The following is a 12,229-nucleotide window of genomic DNA, read 5'->3' as shown; positions in this document are numbered from 1 at the left end:
GAGGAGCTAATTCTTTTTACATTTTGGAAACTAAAGCTCCGTGGGTAAATATTGTGCTTTTTTTAACTACCTTTTTTTTCTTCTCAACTTCATTTAAAATGTCTTAAAAGTAGATTAAGCAATTTTTCATGATTTTAGTTCTTAAATCAATGCTGTTCTGTGCTGGTCCTTAATTTAGCATCAGGTAGTATATTCATTTAAAATGTCTTAAATCAGAACAAGGAGAAAATGAATATATACATTAAACTATACAATTGCAATAGTATCTTAAGTGGTTGTCTCATTGCTTGCTTCTTTCTCCTCCCACCCATCCTGCATTTTGCTGATAGACAGATTCCTTAAGTGAAGTTCATACACATGGATGGGTCCCCATCGCCACCTGAACTGAGCACAAAAGTCTTAATTTAGTTTTCAAGACTTTTCACAAGGGGATCTATAATTCACCTTTCCATATTTTATTCAGCATGCCCTTCCTGTATCTTGCATTCCAACCAAATGGGACTGCTCAATCAGGATGCTTCAAAAGGTTCTGCAGTCTGTGTACTGCACAAAGGCAGAGGGTCAAAGGAGTTGAAATTCAACCTTCACTTTGCCTGGCTGAATGCTTTCAAACTTGTTTCTCTGCAGAGGGCATGCCTTTGTCTAAACTGCACAAAAATGCACCAAGGACCTTAGATGGCCCTGTTAATTCAATGTTCACAAGACACACCTTATTATTTCCTATGATTGTGTCCTTGCTTGACACATTACCTTATGTAACTTCTTACCTGCTTTTATATTCAAAGAATTCTTCTTTGTTCAAGCTGCTGAAACTTTCAAAAATCTACTAGTGATCTCCCATTACTCCTCGTATTTTTAATCTCTCTGGTAATTTAGTTATTGACTCTCTCTCTTAAGTCTCTTTTCTTTTGGCTTCGATACCATGTATTTTTCTTTCTAAATCTCTGACTGGTTATGTCTGGGCTTTCTCCTAAATTCCTACCACCCCACCTCATAGCCTGACCCTTAAATGTTATAATTTCTCAGTTTTCTTTTTGTATTTTCTGTGCTTCCCTGTATGTTTTCTCTGGTTGATATCATTTTCTGGGATGCCTTCAATGCTCTTACATACTTTACCTCTAAAATCTAAATAAACAATCTTCACATCTTTCCTGAGCACTAGATCTATATCTCTGCCCATTTATTCAGTTCTTCTCACAAGCATCTCTTAATCAGCATGTCTAAAATAGAATTTGAGCATCTACCTTCGAACCATCTTCTCCATCTGTATTCTCCATTTCAGTTCCTGGTAACACCGTATACTGGTCTCCTAAATTATTAATTTTCTGGTTCTCCTGCCCTCTTCACCACTCTTTCTCGTCAACCAATCATAAAAGCAATTCTACTTTTATAGGTTTCTCATAATTGCTCCCCATATTCTTTCACAAATACAACGTTAAGTATGTTTAGCTAGACTATTGAAAACACTCCAAATGTTGTGTTTCTTGCACTTCTTGATATTTCAGTCCATCCTCCTCATTACTGTCATAGTTATCTCTCTAGGACATTAGTTTGTTATGTTACCACTCGTGCTGGTTTGTAGTTGTTATATATCCCAGAAAGCCCATATCTTTTTCCTGATTCAATCTTGTGGAGGCAGCCATGTTTCTATTAAACCTGATTCATTATTATAGGGTGGAAAGTCTTTGATTGGATTATTCCCATGGAGATATGATACGTCCAACTATAGATATCAGCTTTGATTAGATGGAAATGTGACACCACTTATTTGAGGTAGACCTTCATTAGTTTACTGGAGTCCTTTAAAAGGAGAAACATTTTGAGAAAGCGCAGAGCTGACACAGACAGAGACGACTGAAGTTCCAGAAAGAAAATGCCCCTTAGGAGGCTGTTTGAAACAAGATGGCAAAGGTCCAGGAGATGCCAGCCATGTGCTTTACCAGACAGACTTTTCTTTGAGTAAGGTATCTTTCCCTAGATGCCTTAGTTTGGACATTTTTATGGCCTTAGAACTGTAACTTGTAACTTAAAAACCCCTTTATAAAAGCCAACCCATATTTGGTTTATTGCATTCTGGGAGCACTTACAAACCAAAACACCACTCTATACCCAGAATCTGATTAAGAAAAAAAAAACCTACTTAATAAAGTGTCTGCTCTCCAAAACATAGCACTAGATACTTCATATATCTTTGTTATTTGATGTACATGATAATCTTGATGTAAAGATAATATATTAAGGTCAAGAAAACAAAGCTCAGAGAAGTGAAGTAATTTTCTCATTTGGTAAAGGCAAAGCAGTTTCATAGACAGGTTATTGCAGTGATTTCATAAATAATATTATTAAATCAATAAATGTAGATCACTAGTTAAAATGTGAATGAATGTAAGAAGAAGAAAAAAGAAAAACAGTGCTAACAATTAATAAATGTAGTTTGGTTAGTAGACAAAATCTTTCAAATTATGGTGTTTACAGTTAAAAAGACACAAAAAAAGAAAAGTTTAATGATGAAAACATTGAGAAGTCCTTTGAAAGTGCATAAATTTTAAGGGAATAGCGAACTGTTTTTTACCTGACAGTGTAAGTAACCAAATGAAAATATTGAATGCTACCAGAATCTCAGAAGCCTGCCTCATGCACCTTTCCAGCCAATACTCACTGTCCATCACCCAACCTGGCCCAAAGGTAACCACTATTTTAACCTTTAACGCCACAAACTAAATTAGCCTATTTTATGAGCTTTATGAAATCAACTAATACAGTAGATATTTCTGGACCTGGATTTTAAAACATTTTATCCTTATAGTATTCATCCATGTGATGGCAAGTAGTAGTAGCATATTCTTAATCCTTATTTTATAGTATTCATTGCTTGAAAACACACTTAAATTTTTTTTTGTAGATGACATTTGGGCTGTTTCTGAGTTTTGGCTATTACTGATAATATTATTATAAGCTTCTCTTTTGTGTCTGTTGTTCCATGTCTGCACACATTTTGTTTGAACGTATAACCAGGGGATAAAATTGCTAAATGATAGGGATACAGATGGTCACACCTGATAGATTCTGCTAAATGTTTTTTCAAAGTGGTTTACCTAGTTTCACTTCATTGGAAGAGTATAAGAGTTCTAGATTTCCTTATTTATTTATTTATAAAATTTTAGCCATTTTGGTGGAAGGGTAGTATCTCATTGCTAACTCAGCTACAGTTCCTTTACTGACCTTCTCTCATTATATATTGTATTTTAGTGTGGTGGATAAATATTGGGAGGAAGCTTGAGGAAGGCTTCTGAAATTCTGGTAATAGTTACAATCTTCTTTTGTGTACTTACATTGTTGTGTTCATTGGTAAAAATTAATTTGCTATCTCCCTAAAGTTTATGCACTTGCAGCCAAAGTTTCAACTTTTTCTTCATTGAAAACTATAAGGAATGTTATATCTTCTTGTTCTAACAATGTTGGTCTTTGCTCTCTTTTTTTTCCTATTTCTGTTTTTAGGGGGCTAACTTCTGTAACCAAGAACAACTTCTAGTGCTGTTGTTCCTTAATTATGTTCTATCATAATACAAACATCAGTTTATTAATTGCTTTGAAAATCATGTGCTCTGATTCATTTGTGTAATATTCATCTCCTGAAAATTTCAGGATAAAATTTTGGGCATTGTGGAGTGTGCTACTTGGGAATGTATGTTCTGTTCTTACTTTCCCAGGTTAATTCAGGTTTTGGAATTTACTTGCTTCTAGTGCTTCCAACTCATAGGTCAAGCAGGGAAGGTTAATATATACTGAATGGTGGCTGCCTAATCATCAACAACTAAATATTCCATGCAAAGAAGTGTGACCATGTTTTATGCTCCCTAGGAAAAGTGAGGGGAAAGGGATATGATTTTTAAAAAAGTAGATGGAGCTTCTTCATTAACTATTCCCCTTTCACCAGCTTGATGCAGATAAACATGGCAATCTTGGAAGTGTTATGTGCCTAGTTTCCTGAATTACTATTTGGAGAAAAGATTTGAACAGGATAGATTCTTTTTGGACCTTATAGGGAGCAATAAATAAACTTCTGATGTGTTTGGGCCACTTAATATTTAGAAGTTTGTTCGCTACCTCAGCTAGCTTTTCCTAATATTAATATTGGCACCTTGAAGTAGCATGTTTCTGAAACAAAAACTATGATATATTACTGTATGGCAATAAAATATATATTGATGATTAGAAAGATGGAGATCATTGTTATGTGGTGACAAATCAGTTGTTAGCAGAGTAATTGCTTTTGGAGACTATAGCTCTAGGGCTATAGACTGTGATGATGTGTTGGTTGCTTCTTACTGCATTTGGCAAGCTATTATAAAACAAAACAAAATCAAGCAAGTACAGGAAAAATTGGCAGTTTGAAGGCAGAAATAAAAGAGAATAGAGAGATTTGAGAAAATTTTGGTCTTGCAGAGTTGGAAAAAGTGTCTACGCCTAGAACCACACACAATAAAAAAAGAGATGAAAAAATCTTTGAGTTACAAAGCCTTATTAAGATTTTCCAGGTAAACAGCCCATAGGAAAATATCAGACTGTTGGCTTCCTTTTTCATTCAAGAAGGAAATGCCAGATGGCATCAAAGTAGACACTACTAAGTTGAGTGAAAATGGTATGGCAGTAAGGCAGTAGAGATATAAGTATACAATTATACCCTAGAAAGAAATTATACCCAAATGCACTAACAACTGATTTGTCACCACATAACAATGGTCTCCATCTTTCTAATCTTCAATATTTATTTTATTGCCATACAGTAATATATCACAGTTTTTGTTTCAGAAACACGCTACTTCAAGGTGCCAATGTTAATAATATTAAGGAAAATCTAGCTGAGGAAGCAAACAAACTTCCAAATACTAAATGGCCCAAACTACATCAGAAGTGTACTTATCGTTCCCTACAAGGTCCAAAAAGAACCTAACCTGTTCAAATCTCTTCTCCAAATAGTAATTCATGAAACTAGGCTACTTCCAACTAATGGCTCCACCATCTTCCAAGATTGCCATGTTTATCTGCATCAAGCTGGTGAAAGGCGAATAGTCGATGAAGAAGCTCCATCTACTTTTTAAATCATATCCCTTTCCCCTCACTTTTCCTAGAGAACATAGAAACACGGTCACATTTGTTTGCATGGAATGTTTAGTTGTTGATGATTACTGCTATAACTGCCTGGAAACAAACAAATCATGGCCTACTAAGAATATTTACGATTTTAATTGCCAAAAGCCCATGATCCTAGCCTGGGAAAAAACTGTGACTATAAAACAATCTTTGGGTTCCTGAGCTTTCACCAAAGAGGGAAGCAGACTTTTTAGGCTGTTTAGGCCCCAAATAAGGCTCACTTCCCAATACTCAATCTCCCAGGGTTGGAGCCAGGGGAAAGATGTAGCAATGGATGAAGGAGTTATTACCAGAGAGCAGGGTTATGGTCCAATCTGGGAACATCCTCTATTGACAGTTAAGAGCTGTTAATAATATTTACCCACCAGGAGTTGTGCTGGTTTGAAACTGTCATGTACCCAAGAAAAGCCATTTTTCTTTTAATCCAGTCTTGTGGGAGCAGATCTATTGTTTGAGTGGGACATTTAAATTAAGTTGTTTCCATGGAGATGTGTCCCACCCAATTATAGGTAGGTTCTTTTGATTAGATGGAGGTGTGATCCTGCTTATTCAACGTAGGTCTTCATCCTTTTACTGGAATCCTGTATGAAGAGAATAAAAAGACAGAAAACATAGATAGAGCTCAGACAGACACAAAGTGCAGAGAGATGAAACCAGCACACAGACATTTGGAAACATAGAAAGAATTCACCCCAAGAGAAGCCAGAAGGACCCAAAGGAACTGAGAGAGGTGTTTGAAACCAGAAGCCGGGAGAGAAGGACAGCAGACGACATCATGTGCTGTCCTATGTGATAGAGAAGCCCCAGATGCCAGCTGTCTTTCCTCCAAGAAAGTATTCTCTTGTTGGTACCTTAATTTGGACATTTTCCTGGCCTTAGAACTGTAACCTCTAACTTAATAAATCCCCTTTATAAAAGCCAATCCATTTCAGGTTCATTGTATTCCAGTAGTTAAAACTTTGTTTGCTTAAGCAAACAAAAGTCGATATTTGCTATTGAGCAATGACTACCCTGTTTCTATTTCCTTTTCCTACTGAGAGTTTTAATTATAGTTTTCCTGTCCCTGCTCCTCTATTGTATAGTGTGCATGGAGGAGAGATGGGTTGATATTAATTTGTCCCTTAATTCATCGGACCATGTGGAGTCATAGTTTAGGCTTGGTAATGGTTGCGTTACATCAGGAAGTTCTGGATTTTGGCCTGGATGAAATTTCTGGAAGGGATTTTAGATGGTCTCACTTATGGAATATAGATGGACTATTAACAAAAAATGTTAGTTCTCCCCTCATTCCCATTTCAACCCCATGAAAACTTTGTCCTTTCCATAATGTGGGGTGGTTGCTAAGATACAGTTTCCCAGGAAGCAATTACTTTTCCTAATTTTATATTTGAGTTTTATGCCAGAATTTTTAAAATTCAGTTGTGTTTCTTCATTGTTTTTTTCATTTTCCACAAAGTTGATGTAAGGCAATCTTAAAAGCCAAATATTGAATATGATAGAATCATAATATGGAAGCAGTCCATGTCCCTGAATTACTGCTTGGAAAAGAATTTCCAGTCAACAAGAAATACCCTTTGGTTTTGACAGGAGCAAGAAATAAAATTTTAATGTATTTAAGTTACTATATATTTTTAGGTTGGTTTGCTACAGTAAGCCAGCATTATTTAAGTCATCTACTGAGTGTGACTGTGTATGAATTTGCTTTTAATTAGACCATAATCGAGAAAGAAATAAGATAGAAATCACATATAAGAAAAAAGGTGGCTAACAGCCAGTGAGAGAGAAGTTTCTATGGCATGCCATGGGACTTTGTGTTGTCTGACTTTTATGACTTTTTTTTATGATATGCTTGGCAATCATCTATAAAAAGTCATGTGTGCAAGATCCATCAATGATTAAAACTGATTACAAAACAGTGATTAAAATTTTCTTTACATGTGACTAGTCAATATAAGTTACTTTAACATTCAAAAAGAGAAGGAAATTGTTTCTCTTATGTTTTAAAAAATAAGTAAGTACAAGATAGGGAAGATATGAATTAACAACAATTTATGTAAAATATACAGGTTTTTCATTGACAACATATTCAATATAAATAAAACAATACAATAATATTGCTAAGAAAAAGCAAAATGAAAATACTGATTTCTAGCCTTGATTAAATAAATCCTGAGGAGATAATAAATTCTTTTTTTTTTTCTGGATGGGCGGGCACTGGAATCAAACCCAGCTCTTTGACATAGAAGGCAAGAACTCTGCCACTACACCACCATTTCCCACCCTAATAAATTCACTTTAAAAGGGGTTTAAAAAGAAACAATTACATCTGAGTATTCAGTACTAGGCCTTGCATTTTAAGAATACATTGTCATATAAATGGAGTTGTTGCAATTCTGTGGAAGGTTCTAGAACTTTTTCACTTTAGAGATATTTGAGAGAATCTTTGAGGGAATTAAAGATGTATGTCCCGGAGAAACAATAACTAAAGAAAAACCTATCTGTTTCCAAGGTGTGATAGTTAATTTCATGTGTCAGCTTGGCTAGATTCTAGCATCCAGTTATTTGGTCATGCAAGCTCTGGTAGGATTATAACTGTGAGAGTGTTTCATAGACGGATTTACATCTATAGTCAGGTGATTGCAACCATGGTTAATTGAATCTAAAATCAACAGAAGAGACTGCCATCAACAATGAGAATTGAGGATTTCAGAAGACCAGAATAGTAATTCCTCCCTCTTCTCCAGCAAGCCAGCTTCTCGAGAATTAAACTTCACTTTCATCAGTTTGCAATTAATGGCTTGTCCTGTGGAATTCGAAATTCCCAATCCCCACAGTCATGTGAGCCAATTTCTATAACAAATCTTAGCATATATAAGTGTGTGCATATCTCTAGAGAACACGGATTAGTGGAGATCTTTTGAAAGAGTGTACTGTGAATTATGTTCCCTAACATAGATATGTTCCTAATCTCATCCACATTGTGTGGATTGTCAATAGGACCTCCCAAAGATGATATTTTTAGTTAAGTTGTTGCTTAACTGAATGAGGGTGGAAATTAATCCATAATAATAGAAGCCAGAAAGGAGAGGACATTGCCACGTGACAGGAGGCAGAAATAAAAGTCAAGGAACTACAAGAATTGCCACCACCAGAACACTATAATCCTTGAGGAGAGAGCAAGCTTTGTCAATATCTTCTTGATTTTGGACTCTTTATGCCCTCAAAGCTGTAAGCCAATAAACACCTATTGTTTTTGCCAACCCATTGTGTGGTATTTGTAATAGTAGTTCTGGCAAACAGAGACACAAGATTCAAAACTATCATATGAAGAAGTAGCCACTGTAGCTTTGAATGACACAGCATTTGCATCAATTCATAGAAGTCAAAGGGATATTTTTTAAAGTTCTTTTACTGTAGGAACTTTCAAAAGGAGCTGTTGTTTTGAAGTTTTGAGGAATTGGTCATGGAAAGCATACAAAAAGAGCTTGAATAACCCTTTGTCAGAATGGTTGTAGCAAGTAATTTTTTTTCTGAGCCAGTTAAACAATATGACTTTCAAGGCAGAAGTTCCAACCGTTTTCACATTGTGGCATAAATGAAAGTGATCATTGTTTTTCTTATTGCAGTGAACTGAGGAGACTGTTTAAGACTGCTCGATCTAGAACTAAGCCCCTCCCTGTAATGTGTGTGGTGGGTGCTTTGCTCACCCTCCTCTAACCTGTTCACAGTGAACCACGGGGCTGTGGCAAATGAGTTGTTAGAGCTTTACCCAAAGGTCATGCCCAACTGTAAGATTGCATGCTTCTCCATAAGAGGATAGAAAGATTTGAGTTAGCCTTTAGTTTCCCTCAGCAGGAAATAGCTTAGTATTAGAAACTAGTCAGTAGGAAATAGGAAAAAAAAGTAGATTAAGCAATTTTTCATGATTTTAGTTCTTAAATCTATGCTGTTCTGTGCTGGTCCTTAATTTAGCATCAGGTAGTGTATTCTATATTCTAGTCACTCTGGGACTTGTCTCTGAAATCAGGCTACTTAATAATATGTCAATTGCTTCCTGTAATCAGTGCAAAGAAGTAAAGAGAAACAAATCAGAATATCTGATCTGCAGCAAAAAATTCAGGGCTTTTGCAGATGAAAACATGTTGTACATGATACCAGAATAACAAATGTCCTTTCCAGAGGGAGCAAGCATAGGTGCGCAATCTTGTACTCAGTCCATATTTATTTCCCCATTTCATTTCTCAATTTTTAGCTGTTTAGATCTAAGTTGTATTTCACTGGGCATTATTGCAACTATTTATGTCATATTAAAGATGATAGCAAGTGGGGTAAAAAAATTTGGCTACATATTCAAGGGGAATTATATTTTACAAGCAACCACAAATTCAATTTTAATCTACTAAGGAAATCTTTCTTGTTTAAGAAATCTCTTGTCTTTCCCCAAACCAGGGCTTCTTGGATTTCAATTCTTTAGTGTAATCTTTTGAGATAAGGTGGGGGATGCAGAATATTGCCAGAAAGATAAAACATCCTCTCATTCCCAATGCATTTGGATTGTTCTGGATTCCTATCATTTTAAACATTTCATCAGACAATACAAATAATACAAATTAGCAAAGCCTTTACTGAAAAGTTCTGGTTGTTTCCTATTTTCCCTGTATTCTTTTAAACAGGTGCTGTAGTTTTGATGTCAATTGTATTAATGTTCATTCATTCATTCTTTGAACATTTCTTAATAATTTGTATGTGCCCAACACTACTTAATTTATTGGAAAGTAGAGATGAACAAGAAATAATCCTTGCCCTAAATAAATATGTGCTGATATTTTCATTATAACACGGCAAATACTCTGGTGGAGTCATGCGCAGTCGGTAAGGGACCAGAACGTGGGGAGGAGAGGGTGACTCTGAAATGATAACATAATAATGTTGATCAAGGAGTTAAGTCAAGAACTTAACTTCTTTTATTTAACTAATTGAACCATTCTCAGAGATCATACACTCTAATTATTGCAAATATCAGACCTAGCCTACTCACTGCTCTCTGCATCACTCTCCAACCCCTGGCCAAACCGAATAGGAGCCATCAATTGATTCTTCCCCTCCGACTGAACCCTGCCTTTTACACTGAAGCCCTTCCACAAACACTCCTGTTTTAAGGTAACCTGTCTTACATGCCTTGATCTTTATGACTGGGATTTTCTGGGGTCCTTGTCTTAAATAGGACCCTGCCTTCTGCCTTCCTTTTGTCAATCAACCTTCCAGAAATTAGAAAACTGCTCATTTGATATCAAGTTTGGGGTGGGGGGCAGGGAACTTCTCTGTCTCCTCTACCACGTGTTAGTGGGATGTGGAGGATCTTCCAAGCCCTGCTATAATACCCGGTCAATTATAAGTGCTCTATTTATATTTTTGAATGAATAAATATTTATTTACCAAGGCCACCTTTCTGGTACTTGGAGGGCATTCTCCTTATGCCGATTTCTGACCTGGATTTTGTTTATTTCGTATTCCTTGTTTCTGTTCTTTCCATGTCACTCATTTTGGTGTTCCTCACTACTTTATCTAATGTTCCATTCATCAAGTTGCTGAGGTGGAGCATGGATTGCTGTTTCTATACTCCACTGGATATTCACAGTTATTCCTAACATCATTCTGCATCTGAGCTCTTTTTTTGTAATTTTTAATTTTGGTTTAACTTCAACCTTAGAAAAATTCCAAGAATAGTACAAAAACCGATATACCCTTTACAAATTCACCATCTGTTTATATTTTGCTTCATTTGCTTTGTGATTTCTTCTTTTTCTCTCCCATATATTTTTCTTTTTAAAGCATTTAAGAATAAATTGCAGACATTGTATCTATGACCCCTAAGTACTTCAGTGGGTATTTCCTAAAAATCAAGAAATTGTATTATACAATCACAGTACAATTGCCCAAATTATGACATTTACAATTGATACAGTTGTAATATACCTAAAAATTCTCCGACCTTAAACTGGAAATTTTAGTCCCTTTGCTATGATTGTCATTGTTTAACATTCACATTCATTTCTACCTTCTTATTTTGTGCTTTCTGCTTTTCTAAATTTTTCTGTATTTTACCCGATTTGTTGTCTTTTTTTGGTATTAATGAAACTTTGTCTTTTGTCTTTTCCTTTCTTTCTTCTAATTGTGGAAAGATTTTTAGCTATTCAGTCAACGTATTTAATGTTCATATGGATGTAACCAAACAGCTTTTTTATTTCATCTTGAATCAATTTTGAGACTGTGACTATTCCAATCTTAAAGTAGTTACCCTAGATATTTTGTAAGTATATTTTATTTAGGAAAGATAACAATTGGGTCCGGGAACAACATTTGAATATTATCCATATTTGAATTCTTTGCTGAAAGGAAATTTGCTTTTTTGTCTCTTTAGTTAAATTTATTCCTAAGTATTTTATTCTTTTAGTTGCAATTGTAAATGGAATTCGTTTCTTGATTTCCCCCTCAGCTTGTTCATTGCTAGTGTATAGAAACACTACAAATTTTTGAATGTTGATCTTGTAACCTGCTACTTTGCTGTACTCATTTATTAGCTCTAGTAGTTTTGCTGTGGATTTTTCAGGGTTTTTGATGTATAGCATCATATCATCTGCAAACAGTGAGAGTTTTACTTCTTCCTTTCCAATTTTCATGCCTTGTATTTCTTTTTCTTGTCTAATTGCTCTGGCTAGAACTTCCAACACGATGTTGAATAACAGTGGCATAGTGGACATCCTTGTCTTGTTCCTGATCTTAGGGGGAAAGTTTTCATTTTTCCCCATTGAGGATGATATTAGCTGTGGGTTTTTCATATATTCCCTTTATCATTTTAAGGAAGTTCCCTCGTATTCCTATCCTTTGAAGTGTTTTCAACAGGAAAGGATGTTGAATCTTGTCAAATGCCTTCTCTGCATCAATTGAGATGATCATGTGATTTTTCTGCTTTGATTTGTTGATATGGTGTATTACATTAATTGATTTTCTTATGTTGAACCATCCTTGCATACCTGGGATGAATCCTACTTGGTCATGATGTATAATTCTTTTA

Source organism: Tamandua tetradactyla, chromosome 11 (genome assembly GCF_023851605.1).
Source record: "Tamandua tetradactyla isolate mTamTet1 chromosome 11, mTamTet1.pri, whole genome shotgun sequence".
NCBI lineage: Eukaryota > Metazoa > Chordata > Mammalia > Pilosa > Myrmecophagidae > Tamandua > Tamandua tetradactyla.
The sequence above is the reverse complement of the archived record's forward strand: the minus strand, read 5'-3'. Positions refer to the sequence as shown.